Source organism: Delphinus delphis, chromosome 7, assembly GCF_949987515.2.
Source record: "Delphinus delphis chromosome 7, mDelDel1.2, whole genome shotgun sequence".
NCBI lineage: Eukaryota > Metazoa > Chordata > Mammalia > Artiodactyla > Delphinidae > Delphinus > Delphinus delphis.
In genome coordinates, this window is record NC_082689.1 from 96784382 (window position 1) to 96804071 (window position 19690).

Sequence of the window (19690 nt, forward strand, 5' to 3'; positions counted from 1 at the left end):
CTAGAATAAGCACAAAGGAGAAGAAAAAAAAAGGTTAGACACTATTACCCAGCTTCTATTTTTATTTCCTGGGAATTGTTAATGGGCTTTACCGGTGGCAAATCCCTCCTCTGCCTTTTGTCCTGCTCTTCATTCTCGAGGGGCGCTGAAGGGCGCAAGTTCATTTTCTGTAACTACTGCCTCCTGATTTCGGGCGTCGTCATAACCCGGGGTAGAGGAGCAGAACGTCCCAGCTCCCTTTAGCTATGTATGTCACCAGGCTTTGGCTCTAACTGTTCGTATCCCTGAGTGAGACAATTTAACCTTTTGGCGACAGAGGATGTTACCGACTTAGACGTGAGGCCCCCCTCTTGGGGTCCTAGCTGAACCGAAGTCCCCCGGCTCGGTCAGGGTGTTCTTTCCCCCTCAGGTTCGTGCTGCCAATAATGAAACTGAGTTTGGCTCAAGCAAGACCGGGTTTTATTCAATGGCCAGGGAATGGAGAAGGGTAGCTCAGGCTCTAAAGGCACATTATTCCTGAAAGGAGGAAAGTGGGGGACTTTTAAGGGGTGATAGGCAAGTGCGTCATCAGAAATTGGGGAAAAGGATAGAGATTTCCAGGAACAGCCCGGGTATGCGCAGTCCCTCAGGCCCTCTTGCACACGCAAGGCCCTCTTGCACATGCACAAACTGTGTCTAGCAGAGTACAAATGCCCCTTTCGGTGGAGATGGTAGTGTGGTAATGAAGTAAAGGTAACTTTCAGACGCCTCCAGATTTCATCTGCGCAGGTGTGTTCCTGTGGTCAATTCAGAGCCGGTTTGGGGCAGTTGACCACTGTATATCTCTCAAAACATATACCTCTCAAAGCACAGCTGCAAAACATCTCTGCCAAACACCAGGTGCTTTTGAAACAAACACAGAAATGAATCTGGGCAAGTGTTGTTCAGCTCTCAGGAGTTGGTATGGAAACACAGAGATAAATGAGGGGAAGGAAAGTGGTGACCTTTATTTTGCCTGCTATCTTGGATCTAGCCAGTTTGGTCTGGTTTTGTTGTGGGCTTTTGTGGCATCCTGTTGATAGAACACAACTAGCTTCTATAGTTAAAAGCAGTTTCTGCACCCAGGGCCTGGGCCGCATGGCATGGGTGACAAGGACACCAGTCAAGTCAAGGTACATGGCCAACATATTAGCAAGAGCAGCATGTCTCAACTATCTGACTGATTATACTTTTCATGCCAGGAGTTACCATGACCTCAACTAACCAATTATATAGGGCTTCCCTCCCATAGTGAGTTTCTTGATGAGTCTCCCTGATAGCTTGACAAGCTGCAGTTGGGGAAAGAAGTATGGGTCTTGTTCATTAACTAGCTACCCATGGCCTCCTACATCTCTAATGAAGCCCCGTTTTTGCACTTTGTCTAATTCTTCCTTTATGCAGATTGGGAAATAATTGGATGGATCTAGCCTTCGAGGTATGAGGGGTAGTTGCCAAGTTACTGGTTCCCTGGCCACCCTTTTGGCAATCATATCTGCCTTGTTGTTTCCCTCTGCATCCCCCTTTTGCCGACCCCTACGATGAGTTACTACCACCTTTTTTGGAAGCTGTACTACTTCTTTCATTATTATTTTTTTAGTTTTGCATAACAAGTTTATTTCTAAAAGGCATATAGACAATAAACAAAGTAAACATCCCATCAAGATCTTAACTTCTGCCAAGTGTTATCTGTCCTAGAATTGCTCCATTAAGTCCCAGTGTCTAGACGTCTTAAATTCAATAATCGTCATCTTCATCAGAGTCCATTACTTTTCTTCTGTTGAATTTAACTGTTGTTTTCTTTTCTGTTTGTTGGTTTACTTTTTCGAGGATTTCTATTAAACCTTGTTCTGATACCTTCCCACTTAGTTGTCCATACCGTGCCATCTGTATAAGGTAATTCTCTACTGTTTTAGTTTTCTCAGGCTTTACAAGTGCTAAGTTACTTAATCGGGCCCGGGCTGACGGATCCAGAACTTGGGCTAAGATACTGTTTCTCATTTCTGCTTCCCTATGCTTTGCTTCCTGTTGTGCTACATCGCCAGGGTCCCCGTGCTTCGCCTGCAGCTCGGCCCGCCTGTGCTTCCTCAGCGCCTCAAGCTCCTCCTCTGCCACGGTGTGGCCGTCTGGAGCGAGCAGCCGCGGCCACGCTCCAGCCCACTCAGAGAGACCTCTGGGAAGCTGTACTACTTCTAAGAGCTTCAGTATGCTTAAGCCACGTTCCAGCTGTTTGTTCTCCTCAGTAAGCATACCTCTTTCCTTCCAAATAGCCCCATGTGCATGGAGGATGGCATATGCGTACTGGGAATCTGTGTAAACATTGAAGATCCTCCCAGTCCTGAACTCTAAGGCTTTTGGACAGAAGTCCCTGGAGGGTAGCCCTCTTGCTTCTGTGACTTGGGTCCAGGAGGTTACAGTGTATCCTGTCAGACTTTTCCCCCTCTCATAAAACTGCTCCTGTTTGTGAACCATTCCTTTTTGGCATTTGGAAGAGGCTCACTTCCTAGCTTGGGGCAACTGGAATAGATGGCGTCTGTGGTTTCTATACAGTCATGCTCCAGGGACCCCATTTCTGTGGGTATCAGGGTGGCAGGATTTAGTGCGTGGCAGGTTATTACGATAGCCACTGGATTGTCTAAAAGCATAGTCTGAACTTGAGTCGACCTTCCAGGGGATAGCCATTCTGTTCCCTTAGAACTTACTAAAATGTGAAGCTACTGTGGAGTCCATATAGTGAGTGGCTGACCAAACATTAACTTTTCAGCCTCCTTTATCAGGGCTGCAGTAGCTTCCTCAGCCCAAAGGCAAGGAGGCCATCCCTTTGTGGCTTGACCTAATTGTTTAGAGAAATAAGCAACCACCCGAGTAAGGGTCCCATGTTTTGACCTAATACCCCAAGGAGATCCTCCTTCTCTCATGAATGTAAAGGTCAAAGGGTTTAACTAAATCTGGTGGGGGGGCTAGGGCAGGGGCCTGAAGTAATTGCTTTTTCAATTCTTGAAAGGCCCCTTCACTTTCTGAATTCCATTCAAAATGATCATCATCCTTTCCTTTGAACTTTTCATATAGAGGCCTAGCTAATGGACCATAGTTAGGGATCCAGATGTGGCAAAACCTGGCCATCCCTGGGAAACCCTTAAGTTGTCTTCTAGTTTTAGGAGAAGGTGAGGCTGCAAATGGCTTCTTTCCTTTCCTGGGGTAGGCTTCTCTGACCTTCTGTGAGAATGAAGCCTGAGTGGGTCACCCTAGTTTGTGCTATTTGAGCCTTTTTCTTGGACACCTCATATCCTTTATTGGCTAGGTGTTTCAGGATGGTTCAGAGCCTTCCTTAATAAGCCTAGCGATCAGAATGTTGTCTACATAGTGGAGGAAGTTTCCCTCCTCCAGATGTCGATCTTTCAGGTCTTTAGCTAAAGTTTCTCCAAAGATGGTGGGGGAATTTTTGAACCTTTGGGGCAGGACTGTCCAGCAGTATTTTTTTTTTTTACGTGTTTGGGTCCTGCCACTGAAAAGCAAAACTTTCTTGTGAGTCTGGGGCTAATGGAATACAGAAGAAGTCATCTTTTAAATCGAATACAGAATACCAGGACTTGGGGGAAATAGAGTGGCCTGCAGGGTGTAAGGGTTAGGGAGGACTGGATGTATATCCTTGGGGGCTTCATTGACTGCCCTGAGGTCCTACACCATCTGATACTCCCCATTGGGTTTCCTTACAGGGAGAATGGGTGGTATGACAGGCTTATTAGCATGGTCTAATTAGGTCCTGGTCATTTAGGCCCTGTATAACAGGGGCAATGTCCAGAAGGCCTCCTGATCGATAGGGTACTGTTTTCTGTTGGGTCATGTGTGTCCTGGTTTTTGATGAACTATCATGGGACTGGCTCCTACAGCTTGTCCTACCCATCCCTAGGCTCATACCTTGGGATTTACTCCATGGAAGTCAACTTGCTCTGTGTGGGGAGGTTTGTTCTCAGCTGTTAACATTAGCAGATTCTTGGGAGTGTACTAATTCTTAGAGATTCTTAATACTTCACTAAGTAATGAGATCTAACATAGAGGGGTTTTAAAAGAACTATTTCAATAAAAAAATTTCCTTTCATAAGATATTGAGAAAATTCTGATTAAAAAATGAACATATTTTTGACCTTACAAATATACTTCTGGGAATATTTTCTGAAGATATATGTGTAAAGATTCAGACACAAAAGTTTTTTGGGTTTTTTTTATGCTTCTCTCCTTTTTATTATATCAACATGCCAAGCATGCTCCCTTTTCTACCTCTTGTTTTACTGAATCTGGAAGGCTTGTCGCCCAGATTTCCACTGGGCCAATGCCATACCGTCATTCAGATCCCTGTTCAAAGGTCTTCCTATCATAGAGACCATCTACTACTTCTTGTCACTCTTTGTCTTCTTAACCTGCTTTATTATGATTATTATAGTTTTATTGTAAGACTTAATCACCAGCTGTTATATTTATTTGTGTGCATTGTTTTTCTTGTCTGTCTTTATCCCTCAGTCCCAGAAATGTAAGCTCTGTGAGAACAGAGGCTTTGTATTCCCAATCTGGGACAAGGTAGATATAAGCAGTGAACACATATTCCGTAAATAATCCTTTAACAAATAAATAACATAAACAAAACAAGTTCAATGTCCATCAGTAGGTTATTCACCAGTGCATTAGGTAGCCATATACTGAAACTCTATGCAGCCTTTAAAATGACATTTTTAGAAAAAAATATATGTATATGTATTTTTTAATGTGGTAAAATGTTCATAATAGAGTGTAAGAAAATGTATAGTTTGCAAAGCAGGCCTTTCACTGCCCAGTATTATTCTCTCTCTTCCTCTCTCTCTCTTTCTGCATATACGTAGCATCTTTGTGTGTTTTTATGTGCATATGAAAAAAGAAACAAAATGTTAATGTTAATTATTTCTGAGTGGAGAGAAATCAGTTTAATTTGTTCTTTGAATTTTCTATGCATTTTTAAAATTTGTTCTTTCTGTTTCTATTTTTTAACAAGTTTTTGGGTGTGTGTGTGTGTACAGAAAATCCAAAGTAATAAAGGCATTTTTAATCCTCAAATAGATGAAGCACTTGTGTTGAGCATTGCAGATTTTGGGGGATTTGCTAGTTTGTCTCTCCGGAGTGACCCATATTGACTAAATTTCAAAGTTGTCATTGGATTGTTACCTGTTGCCTCTAATATCTTTATATAAGCAGCCAGTGACTTAATGCTTAATTCAAGAATTTGGTAGAGTTTCTATGTGCAAAGGTATACAGTAATATATTGCAGTGATATTTTAGCATCCTAAATACACACTTTTAAAATCAACCCCTACTATACGTTTTTAAACAAATGATAGTTTAATGTAAATAGCAAACTTTGTCTTCTGTTTTTAATGTGGCTTTTGAGTTTTGGTTGCTTACTTTCCTCTTTTCTCTGGCAAATTTAATGTTACTACTGTTACAAAAAGAACCTATTTATCCCTTCAGTCTTTTGATAAGCCTGAGATCCTTAGAGACAGTATTTACAAGAAAGTTATGGTGCTACTGCTATGAGAGTCTAAAAGGGTAATTTTATGATAATAATGCTCCATATAAATGACAGTCCTTAGGCAATCTCTTAGTATTTCCCCCAATATAGATCAGCCCGTGAACTTCTGAGAAAGATTAAAAATACATTTTAAACTTCTTTAAACTTTTTAAATCTTAAATTCAATGCTTAACTCTTTTAAATGTGTGACACCATCCATCACAATTTATATTTAGACATATAATAATGTATAATCTCAGCTCGCTGTCCACTTGTAAAAATGGGACTAGACTTGGAGAAATAAGCAATTTCCCAACAGAAAATTGGAAATTCTGCCAGCCAGTTCAGGCAGGTGTTAAATTCTCTGGGGTTATTGTTGAAGGGTATTGCTATTAGTGAAGGGCTTCACTGGTGACTAATGATATATAACAAATAAATTGAGGAACTATAGAAACCCCCCGAATGTGTAATTGTCTGGCAACTTTCAGTGGAAACCTTTACTAGCAATTGAGAAAGTGAGATTTTTATAACCTCCTTGTAGTTATCTTATTAAAATATCTGCTTTTAGAGAAATAGGTGAAATGATTATGCCATGCAATTAAATTAAATTAACTGACAAAATATTTCTTTATGACTAAACTCTTTACAGTGTAGGCATATGGAATATGTGGTATCATTTAGAATATGTGCGAATGTGACAATTATTCTGATTCTGAAGTTAAATAAGAAGTCTCAGTTTGTAATAAAATCTCCTTGTTTGGTATTATTAAGCAATTATGATTAATGTCTGAAATGTAATGTTCCATGGTTATAATTTCCTTGTTTCCTTGAGTGAGTACATTAGGAATTCATTAAAAATGCAAGGCTTTTAGATACCTGCAAACTACAAATTCAGTGAGGACTTTCTGGAGGTAAGGAAGTATTTTTGAATAAGAAACCATGACTGGGGTGAACCAACAGCTGGCAGATAATCATGATGGATTTCTAGTCCTGCAGTGCAGAGATAGACAAATGAATTTGTTTGTGATGTCAAAAATCAAATCCATTCTGATGTAAAAATCTAATTGCAAGACATATCTTCCATTCCTCCAACTCTTAACTGTAAAGGCTGAAGCAGGTAAGGCCTCAAACTTACAAAAGTGGCTAATGCTGATGGATAAGCCATAGATATATGAAGGCAGCTAAGAATCTGATGTTCTCAAAAAGCAGTTTGTCTTAAAGTGGTGAAAATTGTAAAATCAATTGATTACTTGATCAATCAATCCAGCGTTCCTGGAGTACCTGCCTCACCAGATGGTTGTGAAAAGTAGATGAAATGAAGTATGGAAAAAAACCGAATCTTGTGTTTGTTCTGTCTGGAAAGTATCATTTAAGGTGTTGACCCAGAGTTAGTTGTGTGGTAGTCAGTCAATTGACCTTTGTCTGCTTAGGATAAAGGCATCCAGTGAAGAACCTCTCTATCCTCTGGGGAGATTGTTGCCAATCAAAGAAGGCTGAGCTCTGGTGTCACTTCCTCTTTTTATAAGGACACAAATCCCATCATAAGGGCCCCATCCTCATGACTTCATCTAAATCTAATTATCTCTCAAAGGCCCTACCTTTTAAAATCATCATAATGGGAGTTAGGTCTTCAGCCTGTGAACAGTCAGTCTATAACAAGGGCTATGAGGGCATATCCTTAAAGCCTATAAATCATGACAAGTATACAAAGAGGAGCCAAGATGTCTCTTACTACCATTTTATAGCTTGTGAGAGTTACATGGCAATAAAAAGAAGTATCGATACAAAAATTGATGCAAATGGGACCTGTTATCACAGACAGCCGCCACACTGAAGAGAAAGGACAAGGAATCAGATTTGCCTTATAGCCTTAACTCATCATTTGTTCTTGGACACATCTATTCAGTGCTCTACAGCTCAGTTTCCTTATCTGAAAGATGGAAATCATAAAAGTAAATTGTGTAATGTATATAAAAGTGGTGTCAACCAATGGGCAAATGGAAGGAATTATTGTATTAGTTTCCTATTGTTGCCTCAAAAACAAATTACTACAAACTTGTTAGCTTAAAACAATACAAATTTATTATCTTATATTCTGGAGGTCAGAAGTCCACAATGAGTCTTCAAGGCTAAAATTAAGATGTAGGCAGGGCTATGTATCTTTTGGAGGCTCTAGGAGAGAATCCGTTCCTTGCCCATTGTAACTTAGAGAGGCTGCCCGTATTCCCTGGCTTCTAACCCCACATCACTCCAACCTCTGCCTCTGTTGTCTCATTGCCTTCTCTTAACACTCGTGTCTCTCCACTCCCTTTTTTTTATTATGTAAAAAACACACAACATACAATTTACCGTCTTAACTATTTTTAAGTGTACAGTAGTGTTAACTATATGTACATTTGTTTTGCAACAGAACTCTAGAACTTTTTCATCTTGGAACACTGAAACTCTATACCCATTGAATAACAACTCCTCTTCTCCCCCTCCCTCCTGCCTCAGTCTTATAATGATCCTGATGCTGAAAGTTTGGCCTCTGTGCACTGGTGCCGACTCAAATCTTGGAGACATTGGGTGAAGTAGAAAAGAATAGCTTTATTGCTTTGCCAGGCAAACGGGGACACAGTGGGCTCCAGCCCCAAAAAACTATGTGTCCCAACCCAGGAGGATTTGATGAGGGGTTTTATAGCAACGGTTCAAGGGTGGGGTTGCTGATAAGATTAGGGTGTGTGCAGGGCCTCCAATCCTCTAATCTGGTCTCAGGTAATCTTCTTGATGAGCTTCTCTGGTTCCTTTAATGTAGCCTCAGGTGATCTTTCTCTGGTATGAAGAATGCTGATATTGTAAAGAACTTAAAGACATTGTTACTGTATCCCTTGAGGTGGAGCCAGGACTGTGCCCCAAGGCTTCCCTATTGTTTCCTGGCTGCCCATCCCTTGTCTTTGCATCCCCTTCCCTTCCTGGATTAGCAACTGTTTGATTCTGCCCTTTGGAGCTCAGGGAAGGTCATAGAGGCTGGAGTCTAGTAACCGGGGACAGAAAGGCTTCCGTGTCCAGGAGCCCCACAGGGTCCTGCTTGGTTTAAGTCCTTGTGATTATATTGGGCCCACCTAGATAATCTAGGATGATATTCTCACCTCAAGATCCTTAATTATGTCTACAAAGTTCTTTTACGTTTGCAGGTTTCAGAGATTAGGATGTGGACATCTTTGAGGAGCCATTATTCTCTCTACCACATTATCTGATGAGCTAGTTCAGGTAGTTAATATAAAGAATTTAGAAAAAGAATCAGAAATACTGTTATCAGAAATGCTCAGCAGGGCTTCCCTGGTGGCGCAGTGGTTGAGAGTCTGCCTGCTGATGCAGGGGACACGGGTTCGTGCCCCGGTCCGGGAGGATCCCTCATGCTGCGCAGTGGCTGGGCCCGTGAGCCATGGCCGCTGGGCCTGCGTGTCTGGAGCCTGTGCTCCACAACGGGAGAGGCCACAGCGGTGAGAGGCCCGCGTACCGCAAAAAAAAAAAGAAAGAAATGCTCAGCAGAGTGAGACATCAACTAATTTTGTATAACTTTATTTTCTTTTCTGCAATTAACCTGCATTTTGGGAAAATGCAATTAGGTACATTAATGGATGATAGAGTCATGTGGGTTAATTAAGAATATGATTTAGGGTTTCTTTTGAAAGAAACCCATTTGAAACAGATGGCTTGTCTTGTTTTTTTAAAAGTTCTCTAAAAGTACTGCCTGAAGGTGAACTATTGTATGTATATTCTGTAGGCTAGGACACATCATATTGATGTGAGATGCGGGTATAAACCAAGAAATAACAAGGCTAGTCCTCTTTCCAATGCTAGTTATAACTTTATTTTCCCCTTCTTTTTAATATTAACAAGCCATATGCTCAGGTTTATGACTAAGAGACCAGCCTTATACAAGTCTTCAGGAGAGAGGGCTTCTGTGAATTTGTTTGTAAAGATTAGGGAAATGAGGTCCATCTTGGTTCCTTGAATTTTAAAGCTAGAAGGGGCAACTGTGCAATTTGAGGTGCTTCTTGTTTTGTTTTCCTGAATGCCTGAGGGACAAGACAGCCTACCAGATACACAATATAATCTGAGAATCTAAGAGAAATGTTGCAGGATCCCCCTCAATGAGAACAGAGACTCTGAAGCAGTTGCCTCTTTCAGGGTGTAGTCATAACCACACGGAGTACATGTTCCTTGAGGGCATAGACCTCTTGGCTCAACTAGATACTCCTGAGTTTATCACGAGGCACAGTTTCATGACTTATAAGAAGAGAGGATGAGTGATCTACACTGAGACTTCACAATGTCCCTCAAAGCGAGCCCAGCATGAAAAGGAGAAAGAAAACCAGAGAATGGGGCTTCCCAGTATTTTGGTTCTGCTTCATATTTGGACTGAGTGGAGAGGAGACAGCCTTATATTCTGGACCCTCCAAAATAAAAAAGGAGAGAATTAAGTATGGTGGGAGCTAGAATGATCCCGCATTGCTGGATTCTCCAGAATTTTGCCAATTGATTGGTCTTCATATGGGTACCACATGAAGCTCTTCAGTTGCTGGACCCACATCTGAGCCCAGCAGACGAGAAGACTACCACCACCATGGGAAACATTAGTTCTCTGTTCTGAACTGCCCCTCGCATGCCGCCTGTGAGTGCTATACTCAGGCTAAGCCTTCTGAGCACAACCCTAAGAACCCCTTTGATCACCACTGATCCGCTAAATAGGTCTCCAACCAGGGCCACCTAGAATACACTTTCTCCTTTCATTATCTTATAAATTCATAATTACCCTTGAAAGTTTGGTGCATGTGTGATTTCCTTCAGGAAGGTTTTCCCAAAGCCTACTGTGATGTAAGTCATGACCTCCGTCTTCACTTCTAAAATGCTTCTCTTGGCATTTTGTGCTTTTTTTGTATCATAACCAATTTAATAGAAGTGTTTGTTTACTGTTTTTTAAACCTGTAAGACTGTGAGGATAAGAAGTGTGACTTATACCTTTCCATATTATGCCCAGTACATGACATAGGGTCCTGCACATGATAATAAATATGTGAATGAAGGAATGAGTAAATGAACACACAAGAGCTATTCCAGCCCAAGGCTGTTCTGCTGAAAGATAACTGCATGACTTTTTTTTTTTAAACATCTTTATTGGAGTATAATTTCTTTACAATGGTGTGTTAGTTTCTGCTGTATAACAAAGTGAATCAGCTATACATATACATACATCCCCATATCTCCTCTCTCTTGTGTGTCCCTCCCACCCTCCCTATCCCACCCCTCTAGGTGGACACAAAGCACAGAGCTGATCTCCCTGTGCTATGTGGCTGCTTCCCACTAGCTATCTGTTTTACATTTGGTAGTGTATATATGTCCATGCCACTCTCTCACTTTGTCCAAGCTTACCCTTCCCCCTCCCCGTGTCCTCAAGTCCATTCTCTATGTCTGTGTGTTTATTCCTGTCCTGCCCCTAGGTTCATCAGTACCATTTTTTTTTTTTAGATTCCATATATATGTGTTAGCATATGGTATTTGTTTTTCTCATTCTGATTTACTTCACTCTGTATGACAGACTCTAGGTCCATCCACTTCGCTACAAATAACTCAATTTCATTTCTTTTTATGGCTGAGTAATATTCCATTGTATATGTGTGCCACATCTTCTTTATCCATCCATCTGTCGATGGACACTTAGGTTGCTTCCATGTCCTGGCTATTGTAAATAGAGCTGCAGTGAACATTGTGGTACATGACTCTTTTTGAATTATGGTTTTCTCAGGGTATATGCCCAGTAGTGGGATGGCTGGGTCGTATGGTAGTTCTATTTTTAGTTTTTTGAGGGACATCCATACTGTTCTCCATAGTGGCTGTATCAATTACATTCCCACCAACAGTGCAAGAGGGTTCCCCTTTCTCCACACCATCTCCAGCATTTATTGTTTGTAGATATTTTGATGATGGCCATTCTGACTGGTGTGAGGTGATACTTCATTGTAGTTTTGATTTGCATTTCTCTAATGATCAGTGATATTGAACATCCTTTCATGTGTTTGTTGACAATCTGTATATCTTCTTTTTTTTTTTTAATTTTTATTTACTATACTCCGTTTAAAGTTGCTCCGGACGCACAGGCTCAGCGGCCATGGCTCACAGGCCCAGCCGCTCCGCGGCATGTGGGATCCTCCCGGACCAGGGCACAAACCCGTGTCCCCTGCATTGGCAGGCGGACTCTCAACCACTGCGCCACCAGGGAAGCCCCTGTATATCTTCTTTGGAGAAATGTCTATTTAGGTCTTCTGCCCATCTTTGGATTGGATTGTTTGCTTTTTGATATTGAGCTGCATGAGTTGCTTCTATATTTTGGAAATTAATCCTTTGTCAGTTGCTTCATTTGCAAATATTTTCTCCCATTCCGAGGATTGTCTTTTCATCTTGCTTATGGTTTCCTTTGCTGTGCAAAAGCTTTTAAGTTTCATTAGGTCCCATTTGTTTATTTTTGTTTTTATTTCCATTTCTCTAGGAGGTGGATCAAAAAGGATTTTGGTGTGATTTATGTCACAGAGTGTTCTGCCTATGTTTTCCTCTAAGAGTTTTTATAGTGTCATTTAGGTCTTTAATCCATTTTGAGTTTATTTTTGTGTATGGTGTTAGGGAGTGTTCTAATTTCATTCTTTTACTTGTAGCTGTCCAGTTTTCCCAGCACCACTTACTGAAGAGACTGTCTTTTCTCCATTGTATATTCTTGCTTCCTTTATCAAAAATAAGGTGACCATAGGTGCGTGGGTTTATCTCTGGGTTTCTATCCTGTGCTATTGTACAATGTTTCTGTTTTTATGTCAGTACCATACTGTCTTGATTACTGAGGTTTTTTAGTATGGTCTGAAGTCAGGAAGCCAGATTCCTCCAGCTCTGTTTTTCTTTCTCAAGATTGCTTTTGCTATTCAGGGTCTTTTGTGTTTCCTTATAAATTGTGAAATTTTTTGTTCTAGTTCTGTGAAAAATGCCAGTGGTAGTTTGATAGGGACTGCATTGAATCTGTAGATTGCTTTGGGTAGTATAGTCATTTTCACAATGTTGATTCTTCCAATCCAAGAACATGGTATATCTCTCCATCTGTTTGTATCATCTTTAACTTCTTTCATCAGTGTCTTATAGTTTTCTGCATACAGGTCTTTTGTCTCTTTAGGTAGGTTTTTTCCTAGGTATTTTATTCTTTTTGTTGCAATAGTAAATGGGAGTGTTTCCTTAATTTCTGTTTCAGATTTTTCCTCATTAGTGTATAGGAATGCAAGAGATTTCTGTGCATTAATTTTTTATCCTGCTACTTTACGAAATTCATTGATTAGCTCTAGTAGTTTTCTGGTACCATCTTTAGGATTCTCTATGTATAGTATCATGTCATCTGCAAACAGTGACAGTTTTACGTTTCCTTTTCCAATTTGGATTCCTTTTATTTCTTTTTCTTCTCTGATTGCTGTGGCTAAAACTTCCAAAACTCTGTTGAATAATAGTGGTGAGAGTGGGCAACCTTGTCTTGTTCCCGATCTGAGAGGAAATGGTTTCAGTTTTTCACCATTGAGAACGATGTTGGCTGTGGATTTGTCATATACGGCCTTTATTATGTTGAGGTAAGTTCCCTCTATGCGTACTTTCTGGAGGGTTTTTTATCATAATTGGGTGTTGAATTTTGTCAAAAGCTTTTTCTGCATCTATTGAGATCATTATATGGTTTTTGTCCTTCAATTTTTTGATATGGTTTATCACATTGATAGATTTACATATACTGAAGAATCCTTGCATTCCTGGGATAAACCCCACTTGTTCATGGTGTATGATCCTTTAATGTGCTGTTGGACTCTGTTTGCTAGTATTTTGCTGTGGATTTTTGCATCTATGTTCATCAGTGCTATTGGCCTGTAGTTTTCTTTCTTTGTGACATCTTTGTCTGGCTTTGGTATCAGGATGATGGTGGCCTTGTAGAATGAGTTGGGAGTGTTCCTCCCTCTGCTATATTTTGGAAGAGTTTGAGAAGGGTAGGTTTTAGCTCTTCTCTAAATGTTTGATAGAATTCATCTGTGAAGCCATCTGGTCCTGGGCTTTGTTTGTTGGAAGATTTTTAGTCACAGTCTCAATTTCAGTGCTTGTGATTGGTCTGGTTATATTTTCTATTTCTTCCTGGTTCAGTCTCAGAAGGTTGTGCCCTCTTTTTTTTTTTTGAATGTTATTTATTTTTTATAGAGCAGGTTCTTATTAGCCATCCACTTTATATACATCAGTGTATACATGTCAATCCCAATCTCCCAATTCATCCACCACCATCACCCCTCCCGCTGCTTTCCCCCCTTGGTGTCCATACGTTTGTTCTCTACATCTGTGTTTCAGTTTCTGCCATGCAAACCAGTTCATCTGCACCATTTTTCTAGGTTCCACGTGTATGCGTTAATATTCGATATTTGTTTTTCTCTTACTGACTTACTTCACTCTGTATGACCGTCTCTAGGTTCATCCACATCTCTACAAATGACCCAATTTCGTTCCTTTTTATGGCTGAGTGATATTCCATTGTATATATGTACCACATCTTCTTTATCCATTCGTCTGTCGGTAAGCATTTAGGTTACTTCCTTGACCTGGCTATTGTAAATAGTGCTGCAGTGAACATTGGGGTTCACGTGTCTTTTTGAATTATGGTTTTCTCTGGGTATATGCCCAGTAGTGGATTGCTGGGTCATATGGTAATTCTATTTTTAGTTTTTTAAGAAACCTCCATACTGTTCTCCATAGTGGCTGTATCAATGTACATTCCCACCAACAGTGCAGGAGAGTTCCTTTTTCTGCACACCCTCTCCAGCATTTGTTTTTTGTAGATTTTCTGATGATGCCCATTCTAACTGGTGTGAGGTGATACCCCATTGTAGTTTTGATTTGCATTTCTCTAATAATTAGTGATGTTGAGCAGCTTTTCATGTGCTTCTTGGCCATCTGTATGTCTTCTTAGAGAAATGTCTGTTTAGGTCTTCTGCCCATTTCTTGACTGGGTTGTTTGTTGTTAGCTCCTCTCTAAATGTTGGATAGAATTCTCCTGTGAATCTATCTGGTCCTGGGCTTTTGTTTGTTGGAAGATTTTTAATCACAGTTTCAATTTCAGTGCTTGTGATTGATCTGTTCATATTTTCTATTTTTTCCTGGTTCAGACTTGGAAGGTTGTGCTTTTCTAAGAATTTGTCCATTTCTTCCAAGTTGTCCATTTTATTGGCATATAGTTGCTTGTAGTAAGCTCTCATGATCCTTTGTATTTCTGCAGTGTCAGTTTGTTACTTCTCCTTTTTCATTTCTAATTCTATTGATTTGAGTCTTCTCCCTTTTTTTCTTGATGAGTCTGGCTAATGGTTTTATCAATTTTGTTTATCTTCTCAAAGAACCAGCTTTTAGTTTTATTGGTCTTTGCTATTGTTTCCTTCATTTCTTTTTCATTTATTTCTGATCTGATGGTTACGATTTCTTTCCTTCTGCTAACTCTGGGTTTTTTTTGTTCTTCTTTCTCTGAATGCTTTAGGTGTAAGGTTAGGTTGTTTATTTGAGATGTTTCTTATTTCTTGAGGTAAGATTGTATTGCTATAAACTTCCCTCTTAGATGTGCTTTTGCTGCATCCCATAGGTTTTGGGTTGTTGTGTTTTCATTGATGTTTGTTTCTAGGTATTTTTTGATTTCTTCTTTGATTTCTTCAATGATCTCTTGGTTATTTAGTAGTGTATTGTTTAGCCTCCTTGTGTTTGTATTTTTTACAGTTTTTTTCCTGTAATTGATATCTAGTCTCATAGCAACTCTAAAGCCCGAGCCTCAGCTCCCAGCCCCCACTTGCCCCTGCGGGTGAGCAGACAAGCCTCTCTGGCTGGTTAGTGCTGGTCGGCACCAATCCTCTGTGTGGGAATCTCTCTGCTTTTCCCTCTGCACCCCTGTTGCTGTGCTGTCCTCCGTGGCTCCAATGCTCCCCCCACAACCTGTCTCCACCAGTGAAGGGGCTTCTTAGTGTGTGGAAACTTTTCTTCCTTCACAGGTCCCTCCCCGAGCTGCAGGTCGCATCCCTATTCTTTTGTCTCTGTTTTTTCTTTTTTCTTTTGCCCTACCCAGGTACGTGAGGAGTTTCTTGCCTTTTGGGAGGTCTGAGGTCTTCTGCCAGTCTTCAGTAGGTGCTCTGTAAGAGTTGTTCCACATGTAGATGTAGTTTTGATGTATTTGGGGGGAGGAAGATGATATCCACGTCTTACTCCTCCACCATCTTCTGCATGACTTTCTTTAGAATCATGCCTGTTACTGTAAGATGAGTCTTTATGAAGACAGAAACTCTTCATTCATTAAATTTGATTAAGTCATTATTTTACCTAATTTAGAGAAGGCACAGGTAAACATGTTGGCAGTTACAAACTAAACTTAATAAAACAGTCTGTTCTTTACCTTCTGGTTTTGGAGAGAAAGAGTCAAGTGATATGTTAATTTGAAATGTGATACTACATGTTAATAATATCAGTGTCTTGTGTTAGGCCCTTATGTGTTAGGTGCGGTGCTAGGTGCACTGGAGCAGAATTTAATTCTTAGAACCATCTGCTTCCATTATAGAAGGGGAGACAGGGTTAGAAAAGTGAAGGGGCTTGCTGTCTGCCCCAGAGCCAGTACATGCCTCAGCTGGGGATCTAAACTTGGCTGCTGCTATTCTGAAAGCTATGCTTCTAACCATTCTGCAACCCTGCCAGATTTGGTCATCTGAAAAGTCTAAAATGCTTTAGTCATACATTTTGTTTATGATACGCACTTAAGTCAGAATCTCTGTAGCAACAGTAGGAAAAAAAAAGCAAATAACCTCTGTAACAAGTAGCCAATAGATGCAGGATCATCTGGAAGTAAAGCAAGATTCATATCATGTAGTTCTGTAAAAAGTAAAGTCGTGTTAATTTAAGAAAATGACAAGTTGAGTGTGAGTGAAGGGACTGTATTAGATTTCCCATAGCCTAGGATTTGCCTGGCTTCAGTGCCATTTCTTACCACTCCCCAGGTTCACCATACTGCAATTGTGTTAATTTGATTCCTGATCTTTGAATTTATCAAATATTTCCCTCTCTGGGTCCTCCTACCTATCTCTGCCCCTACTTTCTGGAACTTTCTTCTTTAAATGTTTGGATTACTGTCATCCTTTGTACCTGGAGTATAGTAGACAACCAATAAATACTTTCTGAATAAAGGAAAGAAACAGAGGCACATGAGTTACTGGCCTATTTAGCATAATTTTTATACTGATTTGCATAGACGTCTCCCTCCCCTACTGTTCTTCGAGATATTATTGATGATAAGCATGTGCCTTTTTTTCCATTACATCTCCAGAAGATGGAGAGGGAAAATGAACACATCATAATTATTTGGTTTATAACATTATATAAGCTTCATGTGTACAGCATTATATTTTGACTTCTGTATACCCTATAGCATGCTCACCACCAAAAATTTAGCTTCCATTTCTGATGTACCAGGTTCTTACATATAATTGCCCCTTAAATCCTCAAAACATCTCTTCATAGCAGTTTACAGACATGAACTTTGAGGTCAGAGAAGTTAATGGTGTAGTCAAAAGTATTAAAACATAGAACCAGCATTGCAACCCAGGTCTATCTGATTCCAGAGGCTGTCTTCTTTCTATTGTACCAGAGTGACCTGTATTGATGAAATAATCAGAAACATTTCTTATGGAAGGGAAGAGGTGAAGGAATAGGGACTGACTTTAGAAGTGGTTAAGAAGGATGTTTGCACAAGGTGGAGGTCATGAGTTTCTTTCCTTTAGTGCATCCCATTGCTAGTCCTACGATAATTGTATTAGCTCTGGCTATTGTGGACAAAATCTATTTTGATAGACTCTTGAGAGAACAAGAGGTTGAATGGTATTTTAGTAGTAAATAAGTTACCCTAGACAAAGCAAAAGTATACTTTTCTCTTCCAGTAAAATAAGAGAAACAGGAATTAGGATATAGAAATAGGAACATACTACTTCTAGTAAATGAAAAAGGAAAATAAGAAACTGATTGTAGAGGACACTGAATGCAAAATTGTTCTGCTCTCAAATGCCATTTTGGGCTAGCACATGTAGAGAAACACCTCTATCATTGTATTGAGCAGTGAACCCTATTATATCAAGTGTGTTATCTTTGACCCTTATAGCTGGTGGTAGTGTGGGAGGGACCAGAATCATGGGCTTTGGAGACAGGCAGACACAAATTGATTGCCTAGGCAGGTCTTCTAGTTACTAGCTGATTGATGCTTTGGCCTTTAAACTCTCTTAGCCTCAGTTTTGATGCCGAAAACTCAGCCTCTGTGTACCAGTGCCAAATCAAATGTCAGAGTTTTGGGTGAAGTAGAAAAGAATAGCTTTATTGCTTTGCCAGGCAAAAGGGGACACAGTGGGCTCGTGCCTCTCAAAACTGTGTGTCCCAACCCAGGGGGATTTGATGAAGAGTTTTATAACAATAGTTCAAGGGTGGGGTTGCTGATAAGGATCAAGGTGTGTGTAGGGCCAGCACTCCTTTAATCTGGCCTCAGGTGGCCTGATGAGTTTCTGTGGTTCCTTTAATTTGGCCTCAGGTGGTCTCTTGAAGAGCTTCTCTGGATCCTTTAATTTGGAATGAAGAATGCTAACATCCTCCATTTTTGGGGTTTTAGTTTTGTAAAGAGCTCAAAGATATTGTTATGTGTATCCCTTGAGGTGGAACCAGGACCTGCCGCCCCACACCCCCGCCAAAGCTGCACTATTGTTTCTTGACTGCTCCTCCCTTGTCTCTGCATCCCCCTCCCTTCCCTGATTAGGAACTGTTCAAATCTGCCCTTTGGGACTCAGGGTCCTGCTTGGTTTCAGTTTCTTCAATAAGAAATGAAGAATATCTAACTCTAGTGTTTTGTGGACTAACTTCAGTAATGCTGCAAAACGCTTTACACAGAAAAAGGTGCTTTATAAAATGAGCTATAGTTATAGTTAATAATAATATTATTAATGTTAACAATAATAATTTGTAATGATTAAAAATATTTCTAATATCTTTGTAATGATAAAGATATTAGAAGTAGTAATGGTGCATTATTTTATACATAACATGTAATCATTAAATAGAATTACTTGTAATTTGCTTTTTATGAAGTGGTAAAGTGCATAACAAAGATGCTTTACTTGGGGCTTCCCTGGTGGCGCAGTGGTTGAGAGTCTGCCTGCCGATGCAGGGGACACGGGTTTGTGCCCCGGTCCGGGAAGATACCGCATGCCGTGGAGCGGCTAGGCCCGTGAGCCATGGCTGCTGAGCCTGCGCGTCTGGAGCCCGTGCTCCGCAACGGGGGAGGCCACAACAGTGAGAGGCAGGCGTACCATAAAAAAAAAAAAAAAAAAAAAAGCTTTACTTGAATTGTATATCACTTATATACTTTATCTTAAAATGAGACGTTATTAATTTAATAGATATTTAGTACAGTGATGGATTATGCTGTCTTCATTTGTTTGAATAATTACTTTCTGACTGGGTCTTATAGAAACCTGATTAAAAATTACCAATAATACTGTTTCTTTACTGCTCTTCATGTTCTTTAGTAAGGTATGAAAAATAATTATATCTATTAACAAAAACTGACTACTTAAGCAGCGGAGCATCAGTATCTTTACCTTTACTTGGCCTGTATTTTCAAGATAATCAATGGCCTTTTTTTTTTTTTTTTGCGGTACGCGGGCCTCTCAATGCTGCGGCTTCTCCCTTTGTGGAGCACAGGCTCCGGACGTGCAGGCCAAGAGGCCACGGCTCAGAGGCCACACTCTGCGGCATGCGGAACTGTCCCGGACCGGGGCATGAACCCGTGTCCCCTGCATCGGCAGGCGGACTCTCAACCACTGCGCCACCAGGGAAGCCCTCAATGGCCATTTTTAAACAGTGAATAATTGAGCTCCCCTTTTGGAACCTGAAAATGGAAAAGTAGGGAAAAAAAAAAAAGACTTAAAAAATTCACACAGTCACGCATACAGGTTCTGCATACTAATCTAAAACTCTGCCTGAGGGCACGGCAATCCCCTCCCAATCTGAATTCAGTTCCCACCCCATGGCTCTCAG

The 19690-nt window shown here is 40.4% G+C and overlaps 1 pseudogene; it reads right to left on the bottom strand.

Annotated features, from left to right (window-relative positions):
- Nucleotides 1-1703: 1703 nt before the first annotated feature.
- LOC132427892 (programmed cell death protein 5 pseudogene) lies at nucleotides 1704-2487 on the bottom strand (annotated as a pseudogene).
- Between the last annotated feature and the right edge of the window lie 17203 nt (nucleotides 2488-19690).